General features: G+C 34.5%; 1 long non-coding RNA gene and 1 pseudogene across 2 annotated transcripts in view; one reads left to right on the forward strand and one right to left on the reverse strand.

The window, feature by feature from the left end:
* Nucleotides 1-10,487, forward strand: part of LOC144840093 (uncharacterized) — a 63,875-nt gene extending 53,388 nt beyond the window's left edge. For both annotated transcript variants that reach the window (XR_013611837.1, XR_013611838.1), the window contains exon 4: nt 10,352-10,487. This is a non-coding gene — a long non-coding RNA (uncharacterized LOC144840093). The remainder of the gene's footprint in view (nt 1-10,351) is intronic.
* LOC144840985 (uncharacterized) lies at nt 1,518-7,710 on the reverse strand (annotated as a pseudogene).
* Nucleotides 10,488-14,381: the final 3,894 nt, after the last annotated feature.

Raw genomic sequence — 14,381 nt, forward strand, 5'->3', positions numbered from 1 at the left:
TTTCTGTGTGAAATTCTACTATTAAAAATGAAAGAACAAATTAAAAACATAACATATATGATGATACCCACAATGATGAATACAATAATTGTATATTATTTCTTTATTAAAAATACGAAATTCATTTCGGAAATAATGCAAATTATTATTTAGTGCGTGCTTTAAACATTAGTAACTACGCCCTCTATAGAACGCAACTGTTTACTCTATCAAGAGTTAATGTCCTGTGAGGCCTCCGTACTTTTATCGGCAGGCCCTAGCGATGATTTTCGCGAAGCTAAGCTTGCGATGTATTTCTGAAGGGTGCTCAGTATTAATTGATTAAAAATAGTTATAAATAAAAAAAATATCGAATTTTTACAATTTTATGATTGCAGGATGTTGTAGACAACTCGTGAGTAGGTTGGATGAAGATTTTGAGTAATTTTAAGGGGTGGGTACGAAACTGCATTAGCGCCTAATAAACTCCCTACCATCCTTCAACATGATTCTTTTATTAAATCGCTCGGCAACGACGAACTTCACAATCTTTCGGATACTCATCTCTAACAGTTGCAGTAACATCCACACAACAAATGACTTATACTTACAGTTTACAGTGTATCACTATCAAACTTCTACAGGCAATAATATTGTAATATAACCCATTGGAATTCACCTCAAGATAAAACTTCCTGACATTGAAATCTAGCAACAATCATTGTTATGAACTGACAGGTATTGGACTCCCATTACATTAGCCATATATTATAAACTTTACAAATTCTCAACCTTTAACTAGGCATTTTAGGTCATAATTATTATCTAAAGACATGCTTTTAAAAGTTTGAAAATCAGAAAAAGCAACTTTTCTTGTTTTCAAAACACGTTAAATCATTTAAAATGGCCAAACGGTTGCCGAGATATTCATTATTTTACACCGCTAATTTAGGTACTTTAGTGTTATTTTATGTACCATTTTCAAAACAAAGAAATACAAAAGAATAACCTTTGACCCCAACAGTTAATATTCATTTGCCATTTATTGCATAATCTGTATAAGTACAGTTTTCATATTTGGTACAATGCATAATGATGACTTAAACTTCAATAATATAGTAATTTAATAATTAATAAATTAATAACTAATTAAAGATATGCATATAATTAGCATATTTTTACAAATTTTGGCTAAAAACTAGTGTATTTTCAAACACAATCTATCCAAACTACTATAAAATTGTTGAAAATTAATAACATAACTAATTAATGTTAAACCTCTAATATGGGACCATTGTTGGACCAAAAATAAAAAGTATGAAATATATGATTTATAAAAAAAAATATTTGTGGACAATCTATCCAAACTACTATATAATTGTTGAAAATTAATAACATAAATAATTAATGTTAAACCTCTAATATGGGACCATTGTTGAACCAAAAATAAAAAGTATGAAATATGATATAATTTATAAAAAAAAATATTGGAAAACAAAGTTAAGTATCCTTACAATGTAAGAATGAATTAATTACAATTAATGAACAACAACTTCTCCTTTAGCAAGATCTTGCAGAAGAGGGTACATTTCAAGATCAGTTTTGAGGTCATAGTCAATGGCATAAACTGTCTTTTGTTTGTTTGGATGTTCTTTTTCAATTCTTATAACTGTACCGCTATACCACCTACTCTCCTTGTCAACTTTAAATAAGTGCTCAATTCTTTTGCCCACAATTAAATGAGGATTTTGGATAAAGTCATTTAAGTTTTTCTTTGAGCTTTCTGCTGCCCGCTTTTGTCTTTCATGGTTTATTCTTTCTCCAAGTTCTCTCTTTTGTTTTTCAAACTCTTCCTCTCTTTCGTCGATGTTTGTGTATTTGAGGCCGGTGTTACTTTCTTCTTCTTCTTCTACTGGATTTGTCATGGAATTCATAGTAATGATAGTTTTTACGTGTTCCAACAATTGTGAATTGCTAAACTGAATTGAATGTGAACTCAACTGAAAATATTCCTTGCTGGGAGCTTTGCATTTTAGCGTTTTCTGCATAAACTGTAGCTGGTTATACAAAGCACGCTTTACTACAGCACGTCCTTGTGATTGCAGTTCTTGGTATTTGTTTTCTGCCATTGAAACTGATGACCATACACCACCAAGATCTGCAATGTCATTAACAAGCGCAATGGTTTGGTTCCTTTGTTTTTTTTCTTTTTCACATTTTTCCTTTTGTTTTGCTTGTAATAATGACCATCTCTCTGCCTTTATTTTTTTCATTCTATTTCTGTATCTTTCCAGTATTTCACTAGAATGTGCACGTGCTTGAGCCATGTAGTATCCCTATTTTACACTTTCTCTGGGAAAAAATTAGAAACAAGTGTTTCTCAACTGATTTGTGTCATATGGGGTCTACATATCCACCAAAAAAAAGTTCCAGCTCATCTGGCCTGGGGAAAGCCGCCATTTTGGATTTTCAAAATGGCTGCCATAAAATACAGGTTTTTGCTCATATCTCCTCTTCTACATCATGCATGGAAATGATTTTGGTGGCAAAATGTATGTTTTGAGGGTCAAGGAATCTAAATACAGCATTTTGAAGTTCACTCAATGACCGCCATCTTGTTTTTCAAAATGGCCGCCTTAAAATACAGATTTGTGCTTATCTCAGCTTCTACATCATGTATAGACATGCTTTTGGTGGCAAAATGTAGGTTTTGACGGTCAAGGAATCCAAATACAGCATTAATTTGAATTTCACCCAATGGTCAATTTGAAAATCAAAATGGCTGCTATAAAATTTACAGATTTTTCCTCATATCTCAGCTTCTACATCATATGAACGTAATTTTGGTAGAAACGTATGTTTTGAAGGTCAAGGAATTCAAATATAGTATTTTAAAGTTCACCTAATGCCCGCCATTTTGTTTTTCAAAATGGCTGCCATAAAATTTACAGATTTGTCCTCGTACCTCCTCTTCTACATCATGCTTGGAAATGATTTTGGTGGCAATGTTTATGTTTTGAGGGTCAAGAAATCTAAATACAGCTTTTTGAAGTTCACTCAATGGCCACCATTTTGATTGTCAAAATGGCCACCATAAGCTACAGGTTTTTGCTAATTTATGAGCTACTATGATTATGATTTTGCTAAGCCTATGTTTTGAAGGTTACAGAATAAAAACAAAATTCAGCTTTTGAAATACAGTTGGAAAGTGATGACGAGAATAAGTCAATATGTTGGTGATAATATATGGGAACCACAATGATTATGACCCCAGGAGATACTGTACACAAGAAGATATCAGCGATGTACTGTAACTATATCATTCGCGTGAAGAACCTAAAAATAAAATATTCTAAAAATGTTTGTTAGACGACATTTTAAGATATTTTCCAAATCCTAAAGAGAAGCATGGCCAACTTTAGTTAAGCATATTCCAATCAGATACATTATAGATAAAGCAAGTAAAGCAATTTAAAGCAACATATCTTATGTGACTGAATGGATGGTTACCTAATACACTGGGGACTAACACTACTTCACCATAACTGGTTTGGATTTATGCATGTAGGTATAATGCGATAACTGGACAAATCGACGATAGTTTATGCCGATCATTCTTTTTTATCCAATTAACATGTCAACAGTTTATACAATGGTACAGCCATTCTGAAAACGTATCTAGCTGCTCATCTACCAGTCATAATAATCAGACACGGAGGAGTTTATCTTTTCAGGAGCTTTCTTGGTTATATTGGACATACTGGTGGGTTGAGGTTTTGAAGTTGTGCATAACCTACTTTAAAGAGAGCTGTATATTCTAAAGCTCTTAGAGGATGCAGCTATGTATCATATAATAATAACACGAGATGAGGATGTACCATTTTGTCTCCAGATATAGACACAGTATAGGACAATTGACCATGATGGCCAATATGCCTGAACGACAAATTTCCATATACATACAATACAAGATGTTCCAAAAGAATGGATATCATGCAACGTGTTATAATGGTGAAGAATCAGTTTTTAGACATAAGCACAATAGAGAAAACCTTATGTATCTTGAAATTTGTCTTTCAGCATTTCCAGATATAGCCTTCCACTTTTGGCATTTTGGCCATGACCAACTGCTGCAAATATGAAAGCATACTGTAGATCCTATATCTGAACCTGGAGCTCCCAATTGCACAATCATGCCTAAAAAGTTATACCATCTAATGATACAGCCACAGCTTAAATGTTCTTGATATCTTTTTGACTTTCCCAGAAAGCTCTTAAGAATCTTTCGAGTTTGACGACAAATGGCAGTTTTCTTTCTCTAACTATTTGCATTACTTTACGTCACATTGGTTGATCGAAGGTTATTAGGATGGCAGATAAGCAGCTAGATTTAAACATAAATGCAGACCATTTAGGGTGACTAGTGTTGATCTCCCAGTGTATTACCATGTATTCATAAGATATGTTACTTGCTTTATCCATAAGTTGTACTTTTAACTGCAAGTTGGCCATGCTTCTCTTTATATTTGGAAAATATCTTTACATGTCTATGTAACTTCTTTAGAATATCTTGTTTATTAGTTTCTTCTCGCGAATGATAGTTACAGTACACTCTCTGGTATCTTCTTGTGTACCTCTTTGGTCGTAATCAGTATGGATCTTGACGTTGACATAGTAATAATGAGGATTGTGATAGCGATAGATCTTGGAGACTAGACAAAGGGGATTGTACATAAATGTTGTTATTATTATATGTTGTGCCAGTTTGATTGGGAATTTTAAAACTATTACTGTATTTAACAAACTATGCAAAAAAAAGCAACATCTAAAGCCAGTGGAGCAGTAGCCTTCAACTATGAAGTTTGGTCCTAAATGGAATAAGAAGATCTGATCACTTTCCGACTCTGTATTTTAGAATGCTGATTTTTTATTCTGTAACAATCAAAACATAGACTTAGTTATCAAAATCATGTCTTCATTATGTATATGAGCTACAAAATTAGCAAAACCTGTATTTTATGGCGGCCATTTTGAAAAACAAAATGGTGGCCATTAAGTGAACTTCAAAAAAATGCTGTAATTGAAATCCTTGACCCTCAAAATATATACATTGCCACCAAAATCACTTCCATACATTATGTGGAAGCTGAGATAAGAGCAAAAATCTGTATTTTTATGGTGGCTATTTTGAAAAACAAAATGGCGGCCATTGAGTGAATTACGAAAATGCTGTTTTTCGATTTCTTGACACTCACAACTACACTTTGTCACTAAAATCACGTTCATACACGATGTAGAAGTTGAGATGAGTACAAATCTGTATTTTATGGCGGCCATTTTGAAAAACAAGATGGCGGACATTCAGTAAACTTCAAAATGCTGTATTTGGATTCATTGACCCTCAAAACATATACTTTGCCACCAAAATCATATCCATACATGATGTGGAAGCTGATATATGAGCAAAAATATGTATTTTATGGCGGCCATTTTAAAAATCCAAAATGGCGGCTTTCCCCAGGCCAGATGAGCTGGAACTTTTTTTTGGTGGATATATAGAACCTATATAACTCAAATCAGTTGAGAAACACTTGTTTCTAATTTTTTCCCAGATTGGCCCTTTTTAGACTTAAAATAGGGATACTAATGTACTTTGCTTTTGTTTCAGCATCCAGACTGTCAAGCCACGATGGTGTCCCATTGTTGACCCACATCATTAATGTTTCAAGAGTCATGGTCCTGGCAGCAGGCTTAATGCGAATCAAAAGGTCCAATTGAGCAAAATCTCTTTCAGAAATGACGTTTGTTGTTGGTACATTTGCAAATGAAGCTGAAGTTTCTTCATCTACATTCCAATACTTTCCCCCTGGGAGCTGGTCTTGGCACTGCCGTTTGAGAATCAGCAACATTGCGCATGATGCTATTTCCAATGCCTGTATACACATTGCTTCACTATCAGCATCAGTTTCCTCAAACAAATTCTTGGATATATCATCTTGTAGATTTAAATGATCACTAATCGCATCACCATGAAGGAGCGATGTTCCATCCTGCTTCCATTGCATAAGCTTTTGTTGCAGTTTGTGCAGAAGAGCATTGGCTGATAAGATATTGTCAGCTGACTGTATTGCTTTCCAAAGAGGTTCAGTTATACACTTGTAAATTATTCCAAGTGCCCGTAGTTCTGCAATGTGTATTGTTTCTGTAATATCTTCCTTTACTGCTAAAAGGAGCTGATTTGGATCTGGCAAAAATGAAACAAAATTTGCTATATGAGTGCGATGAAAATAAGTGGCTGCTGCCCCTTCAAACAGAATATTTGTTCGGTTGCCTATATATAGTTAACAATGTGGTTTTTCACACCAAATTCATGTTCCAAGTATGTTTTGAAAGCATCTTCAACACCAGATTTATCCGAGCCTCGATGATTAAAGGCTTTGCTTGCCGTACGAACTAACCTTGCGACACCCGATTCAGATGTTATTATGGTATGGGTATTTTTCCCTGATGTAGAAATTGATTAAAAGGATTTAAGTACCTTATTTATTTCATCGGCAAAGTTGATGAAGGAGTGCATTTTACAATAAAAGCGACCAAAGGATTTTGTTGCCTCTTTCACTTCTTCTGAACAATTATTCCAATTTTGTACAACCGACGGCAAAAGATTTTCACGAATTAACTGAATTCGTTCGCTAAATTGTGGCATACCAGGTCCTTGATCGCTCATTGTACTTTTAATAGTGCACAGCAATACATCATATATTGTTGTTTCATCTTTCATTTCAGATTTTGACAGCGTAGAAGCTAACTCATGCAGACGATCAGTGAAGGCATCTACAGTGCTTTCAACATTGCCCTTTGCCATCTGCATAAGTCCCATTGTACGTGATGAGCCATCAGGAAGAGTAACTTGAAAGCTCTGATATTTTTTATGGTACTTCGTTGTACCATCTCCGTGTAGGCAATTTCCAAGACTGGAGCCAAGATTACCATCATACATGGCTTTTGCAACCTCTAAATCAGAAAGGTGCCTTGCCTCTATGGCTACAGTATCTGTGACACTGTTGCTAATGATGGAAGTCTAGAAATAGACTGTTGGCCAAGTTTCTGCAAAACTATTTTAATCACTTTGCTTACTTTAGCCATCGCAACATTACATGATAATAGTTCCATTATGGTCTCTCTTATCTCATCTGTGTATCGTCCATCCTTAAAAGTGACGATATCTTTGTCCCGAAACAGCGAGACCAAGCCTTCCAAATCATAATTCTTTTTTTGCAAGGTTTCAATCCTTGACTGCATATACTGAAGTTCTTTATCACATAATTCATGGTCAAAACAGGACTCCTTTTTTTTGTAGTTCACTCTCTTTATAATCTTTGTCTTTTCATTTCTTTCTTTTACAAGTCTATCTTTTAGATTTGATTTTGCTTGTACTGTAGCATTTAAATCTTTCCTGGTATCATCAAGTTCTTTTTGCAAGTCTTCTATTGTTTGCTGTAACTTCTCATTTTGCAATTTTGAGTATTTTTCTGCACTTACTAATTCTTTAATTTTAGTATTTCTACGAGCCATCTTCCTGTTTATATTTCTGCTATCATATTTTGACAGTTTTTGTTTTATGTTACTGTATTTCTCTTGAATTGCAAGTAGCTCTGTTGTGGTTTTCTGATAATTTGCTTTATATTTTTGTAATGTATCATAACTAAAGGGGTCAAACTTTTGTGTCATTTCATCAAGTTTAAAATATTGTCTTGCTTTCTGCTGAGTTCATTGACTTCAGATTGAAGTTTCTGGTTATATTCTTTGGCATATTGACGTGCTGATGTCTCAGCAGCCAATTCATTTTTCACGGTTGAAACAACTTCTGTTGCTAAGTTTAACTTCTTTCTTGTATCCCTTAGTTCTTTGTTCTTTTCACCTAGCTCTTTTCTCATTTTCTTCTTGCATGGTGTATCTGGAAGCATGTCTTCTATTTTTCTTGCAATTTTGAATGCAGAATCCAAGAAGTCTGTCATTGATTCTTGTTTTGTTGCTTTGTTTTTCTTTTTTTTCCTGTTCGTTTCAAGAATGCGCCAGATAGTAGAAATTGTTGAGTTGAAATTAACATCAGTTCGTCCAACTAATTTCAAGATCGTTTTAGCAAGATCTTTGAGGCTGTAATTCAGGTGTCCAACAAGATATGAATGGAGTTCAATAACCAAACCATTGTTTACCGAATTAAGGAGTGGAAAGGTTCTTCCATCTGTGGAGAAGCTATCTTTGTTCAAACCTGCAACTGAACAGTACCTTCCAATCTCTATAAGAAAATAATAGAATAGAATAATTTATAATTGTTCACAATGTTATTGTTAATTAAATGAAGATGAAATGAAAGAAAAAATAAAATATTTACTTACCATTGGTGGGTTTGCTACAGGACGGAACAGAATCTTCTGGTGATTGATTAAAAAACCTACGGAAACATATTAATCATCATAATTTATTTGAAATCAAATAAATAGCAATGTATTGCAATAATAATTAAGAAGTAAAAGCCAAATAGACAGCAACTACAACTAACATAACATTACGATAGTATCTATTGGTAATGTTTATCCTAGTTAGGTTAGGCCCTGCTTGGCTGGGCCTTCTAATTCACGGAAATACGATGCAAAAAAACGTCATATAGTCGCCGGGAGTAATAGATGGACTTCGTGAAAAACAATGCTTTTTTTTAATAATTTACGTGAGTCTAACAAACATAGATCAGCAATGCCTAGTAGTGCTGGATATATATGTCAAATTAATTATAAAAATAACTATTATTACTTCCAAATATCGCTAAAAATAAGAATTTACGAAAAGTCTAGGGTCAGCGAAAAAGGTAAACAAAGCCAATACCATTTTCATCGTGGGAGCCTAACGGAAGAAAACGGAAACATGTTTTTGTTTCCACCGTATTGTTTGTCCATCATTAATATATTGGAAAAGCGCATTTTGAATTTTTTCTCAACTTTCAACACGCTATTCCTATTATCTGAATCTAGGTGGGGCCACTCTTGTCAGACGAACTTGTCAATTATAAGGGCACTATTTACTTTACGGTTAGGAGAGAACAATAACACAGGATAAAAAAGTTCAGTAGTCTATTATCAGTCACAGATCCTAGTCCTACTACGATTGCAAAAGTAGGTCTATATATTACAAAGTTTATAGATTATAGATAAATTATAAATAAATAAATTAAAAATAAAATATAAGATAAATTATAGATATGAATTCATGTATAAATTTGCCCTCCTTGAAATTATAACGTTTAGTCAGGGACTATGTCGAATAATAAAGTCCCGTGGGATTTTTATGAATAGAATTTCAACTCTATAAAGTGTTCATATCTTGGTAACCACAGACGGTAGGAAGGATCTAAATCTCCCTACTCCAATCCAGGAGTTCTTCTACGCATGTGTAGATATCTACTACGTCATCATATATATATCGTATTTTACTTGCGATCCGGCCATACTCGCACATAGCTATTTTATACCGTATTACTTAAATATATATCGACCATCCCTCAGCTATATAGGCTTTTCCCATACACATGAAATTAAAGTGTACCAAACATTTGCAGCAGTTGAAAAAGATAGTATTAGATATCATAATCGGGTTATGTTTATGCTGTAGGAAAAAGGAGAATCATCGTAAACGAATACTAATCATGCCTAGGCCTACTATTCCGGAATCCACTGTGCAGCCGTATATACCTGCCCTGACGGATGACAAATAATAAATTTAATAATATTTTTCCTTTTCATTATAAAAACCATTATTCCTTTTAATAATTAATGAACATTCATCATTATAATAATATTACACTCTCTCGGGTCATTTAGTAGATAGGGCCTGAGATCTCGCTCGATCTTGGTGGTCCTATATTATTTTCATGCATTTTCAATATGGTGCAACAATTGTGCATTATTGAACAAGGATAAAATCGTTTCGTATTTTTATATTTGAGGGCCGGAGGAAGCGTTTATTTTTTTTGGTGTAATATGATAACATGTATAATCAAATAAATACCCCTAGATAATCATGAAAAAATACAACACAATTAATATTAAGAAGTGATAAAATACAGTAAAAATTGTATCAAAATGCTTGGTAAATTGTAGATCATGTCAATAAAAGCATTCTAAAATAGATATGAGTTATAATACAATATTGTGTAGATAATGCATGTGGCGAGGCGTTTATTTGAGGAAATAAATAAACGCCCCATTCGAAAAAGTGGTGGGGCGTTTATTCCCAATAAAGTTATATGGGGGAGTTTATTCAAAGTGTGGGGCGTTTCTTCGGATAAATACGGTAATACGAGATTTTTATGTTCTAGGTTGTGTGGAGGGGCGAGGATTTATTAATTTATAATTATGTTGAAGAGAAGTCATGATCGTGAACGAACGAAACTTGGACCTAGTGGTGTACACCCATGCATGCTTACTGGCTAAACCGAGGGGCCCCGCAGCAGTTCTATATAAAATATATATTATAGCACCACAATAAATGAAGATTGATTGATGGAATCCATGTCAGAAGCACCTCACACAGTCCTTTTTTTTTGGCCTGTTGACATTTTTGGCAACATGAAATATGTTAACCTCTGGATACAGTTTATTCATGTCACACAATATCTGTGGATGCACATCATCTACAACTATATCTTCTTCTAACATATAATCAAGAGCACAGGTAAATCCAAGCCATTCATGTTTGTTGATGCTTGCCCCGGTGCTTCGGTGACTTAAACCAGTTCAAAATGAAGTATCAATTCACTGCTGTCAAATATTTTACGTTGTGGCCTGGGGTATCACTTTGTGCTGCCATCACCACCTACAAAATCATGCTGATATCGAAAGGCATCAATCCACATGACAGGGAAGAGATACGACCGTTCATAAAATTCCTTCCTAAAATTTGCAGTTTCATCGTCTTGCCACTTCTGTATATGTGCCCCCAGTGAAAAGGATACCTCCAGCAAGATCAAGGTTTTCCTGGGGCATATCTCTAATACTGGCTGGGATTCCCATCTCCCACGATGATTGTTGTGGCATATCCACTCGTACACAACCATGAAAAATGTATTGATTTCTAGAATGCTGCCACAAATGCTGTATATTTTAAAAAGTTGGTCCAGTGATGACTGGTAGACCAAGAATACAGCATCATTGTTATTACTGAACTTATGATGGTCATCTTCTTTGGACAAATTTGACTCATCCGAACTGCTTGAAGGCTCATATTCACTGTTGACTGTAGGTTCACAATCTGTGAAAATTTTAAAAACTAATTACTGTATTGAAAAAAAAATATTGTGTAAAAGATTTCTGATCTATGAAAAGGGAAAATCAAAGCAAAATAACATTACATGTGTCACTGTCAGAATGGTCTACATCTGAACATTCCAATTCTGGCTCTTTTTGAACTTCTTGGTTGGCACTAATTTGCATTTGAAGGTTGTAGTCGTAGATTTTGTGGTGTCTGTCTTTATTATTTTTACATATGAATGGTTATCAGGCCAATAAAGATACAGAATAAAGATTATTTAATTTAACTACTACAAACCTGTGTTGATTTGCTGATTTTAGTTCCATGTCTACAGTTGCACACCTCAACAGGATTTTCCATCTGCTCATCAAATGATGTGTTAACTACTGTAGATCCACTCAATAATTCTGATGTTTCAGCATTCTAGCTTTCCACTAACTTTTCCAAGTTGATTGTCTTAAAAATAAAATAAGTACTATAAATATACTAGAGGTTTTTATATAAAATTTAAATTGAGATAAATTGGTGTGTGTATTTACAACACATTCAGCATAATATTTGTAAAATCACTATTTACACGAACCTTAGAACACATTGAGTGCACATAAAACAATATAATATAAAATCACAAATATGGAGTAATTCATTTTGTTTGTAAATAAATGAAATGAGTTGTCATTCTGTTGGGGTTTGACACAACAAGGCAAGATTATTATTATAAAATAAAAAAAAGTACTATTGCTGTAATGTTTATTGCTTTGAAACTATTTTTACAAAATACTGATAATAATGGACATATATATTACAATAGCAATTGCACAGTCACTATTTATCACTTAAATACTAGCAAACTGTGGTACCTTTCGAAACAGGGCATTGTTGGCCCACACAAGGGCTGTAAGCATATTTTACAGTAGAATAAACTTTGTTTACGCCTCCTACAAACCACACAATCCGGCCTATACTTCTTGTCTTCGTAACGCGTTTGGAAGTGTCGTCCAATCAAACCGTTCAAGGGGATGCTGGGTAGAAAGTCGCTTGTACCAAAGATCGGGTTTCACATATGTACCTACTTACTGCTCAATACCAGATGGTTTGATACCACATCATTATTTTGTGGTCATACTCGAGGTATGACCGGAGCTCATCACTGCGATCAACACCAGACATGTAGTTGTTGTACTCTATCACTGCGATAGGTAAGTTGGCTATGCGTCCTTCACCAGCTCGCTCACCACGGTTACGTTGCTCTTTAGAGATGACAGCATTACCGTCGACATAATCCGCACTAATCCACAATCTTGCCATTGAGCAACAATTGAATCTTCTTTGACGAAATACATGGAATCGTCTCCTTTCTTCAGTTTAGGCCGTACATACAGGTTCGTTTTGTCATCTTCGTCCTTTCACAGGAGGTGAAATAGCAGTTATGCAAATAATGTTGTATAACTTTATTCCAAACATTTTATGAAACATCTTACCGCTTTATCAGCTCTAGCGTTGCACTAGCTTCTTCAGGGTACTGTAGTTTATATGTAATAACATACAGTATGATTATGAACATGTGTTTTACTCCTTCCAAGCATGCATGGTTTTCTGTTAATACTAATAGTGAGCTTGTTTGCTGTCAAAGTATTGCTACCTTTGATTGTTAAAACTACGGTTCCGGTGCGTCAGGATACCAAAGAATAGATATTAAAGAAAGAATAGTCTGGGGAACTATAACTTTTAGGCCTAGGAAGCTCCTGCAGGTACAACAGTAGGCACATACATCCAGTTTTCCCAATCACACCTTCCTGGATCCCAAATCCATGGCATCTTGCTTTCACAATAGCGACATTTAAGGGTGCTTTGCTGATAATAGATGATATTTTCAGGATGTTACCAGTTATCGGCTTATCATTGTGCCATATCATCAATATAATAGACATGGTGTAGTTTAATGAATCCTCCTAATGTATACTTTTAAATAAAATCTCTTGTTCGTTGTTGAAGAATTAAAGAATGGCGGATTGAAAAAATAAGTTGGGGTTCGATTGAAGCGGAAAAATCTTGGCAAATGGCTGTTGAAAACAGATGGAGTGGAGGGGGTTATTTTGTATTTTAATAATAATGCTATATGGTTCAAATAAAAATGTTATAGTTTATATTTTATTATTATTTCTTTTATTTGTAAACCATCTACTGTACCAAAAAAGTGTAGCATGGAGATTTGAAATGATGGGATTTAAAAATGGGGATGGGGTGGATCACAGAGGTGATTCTTGTAATCTCATTTTTTTTTCGTTGACAGTGTGTGTTCGGCAAGTAGAGTACACGCTTATATGACGAGCGTTACCATCATAGGCTATAGGCCAGACATACTGCCAGTTTTCCCAATTACACCTTTCTAGATCCAGAATCCAGGGCATCTTGCTTTTACAATAATGCTGATATTTAAGAAGTTTCTTTTTTATATAGCCCATGCTACGAAAAGCCTACCATTCTATTTTCGGAATATTGATTTCAGTTCTTATTAATGATCAATTTCCACAAAAAAACAGTTTTAGGTCCATTTTGTGCCAATCTGCCTGCTAGTCCCACCCAACTTGCATCTACATATATACATCTGCTGATGTATGGGATCAAAGTACAGTATGGCATGTGCTGTGTAGTAGTTTAATTTAGTGCATTTTTAAGTGTTTTCAATGCTTCATTTTGTTCCTGATCCCATTTAAACTGAGAATTCTGCCGTTATGGTGGCATGGTTTGGTATAAACCTACAAAGGAAAATAACCATTCCAAATAGATGGGCTCTGGTGCCGTTAAGGCTTTGATAGCAGAAACCTTGTTTGGATCTTGGGATATTACCTCTTATACTACCATACCAAAGAATGTAATACTAGAATAGTAGAAATTCATTTTCAAAAGTAATCTCGAAAAAGAAAACAAGCCCATATTCAAAAGAGGCCCCCCCCCCGAAAGTACTAAAAAATGAAGAAGCCTATGGGCTTCTTTTCGAGGTACAGTATACAAGCACATTAATTGATATGTGTCATTTCCACCTTATTTTGCTATCGTACTAGTGGCAATCTAAGCTCATAATTTGCATATTCAAA

This window comes from Antedon bifida, chromosome 4 (assembly GCF_963402885.1).
Source record: "Antedon bifida chromosome 4, ecAntBifi1.1, whole genome shotgun sequence".
Taxonomy (NCBI): domain Eukaryota; kingdom Metazoa; phylum Echinodermata; class Crinoidea; order Comatulida; family Antedonidae; genus Antedon; species Antedon bifida.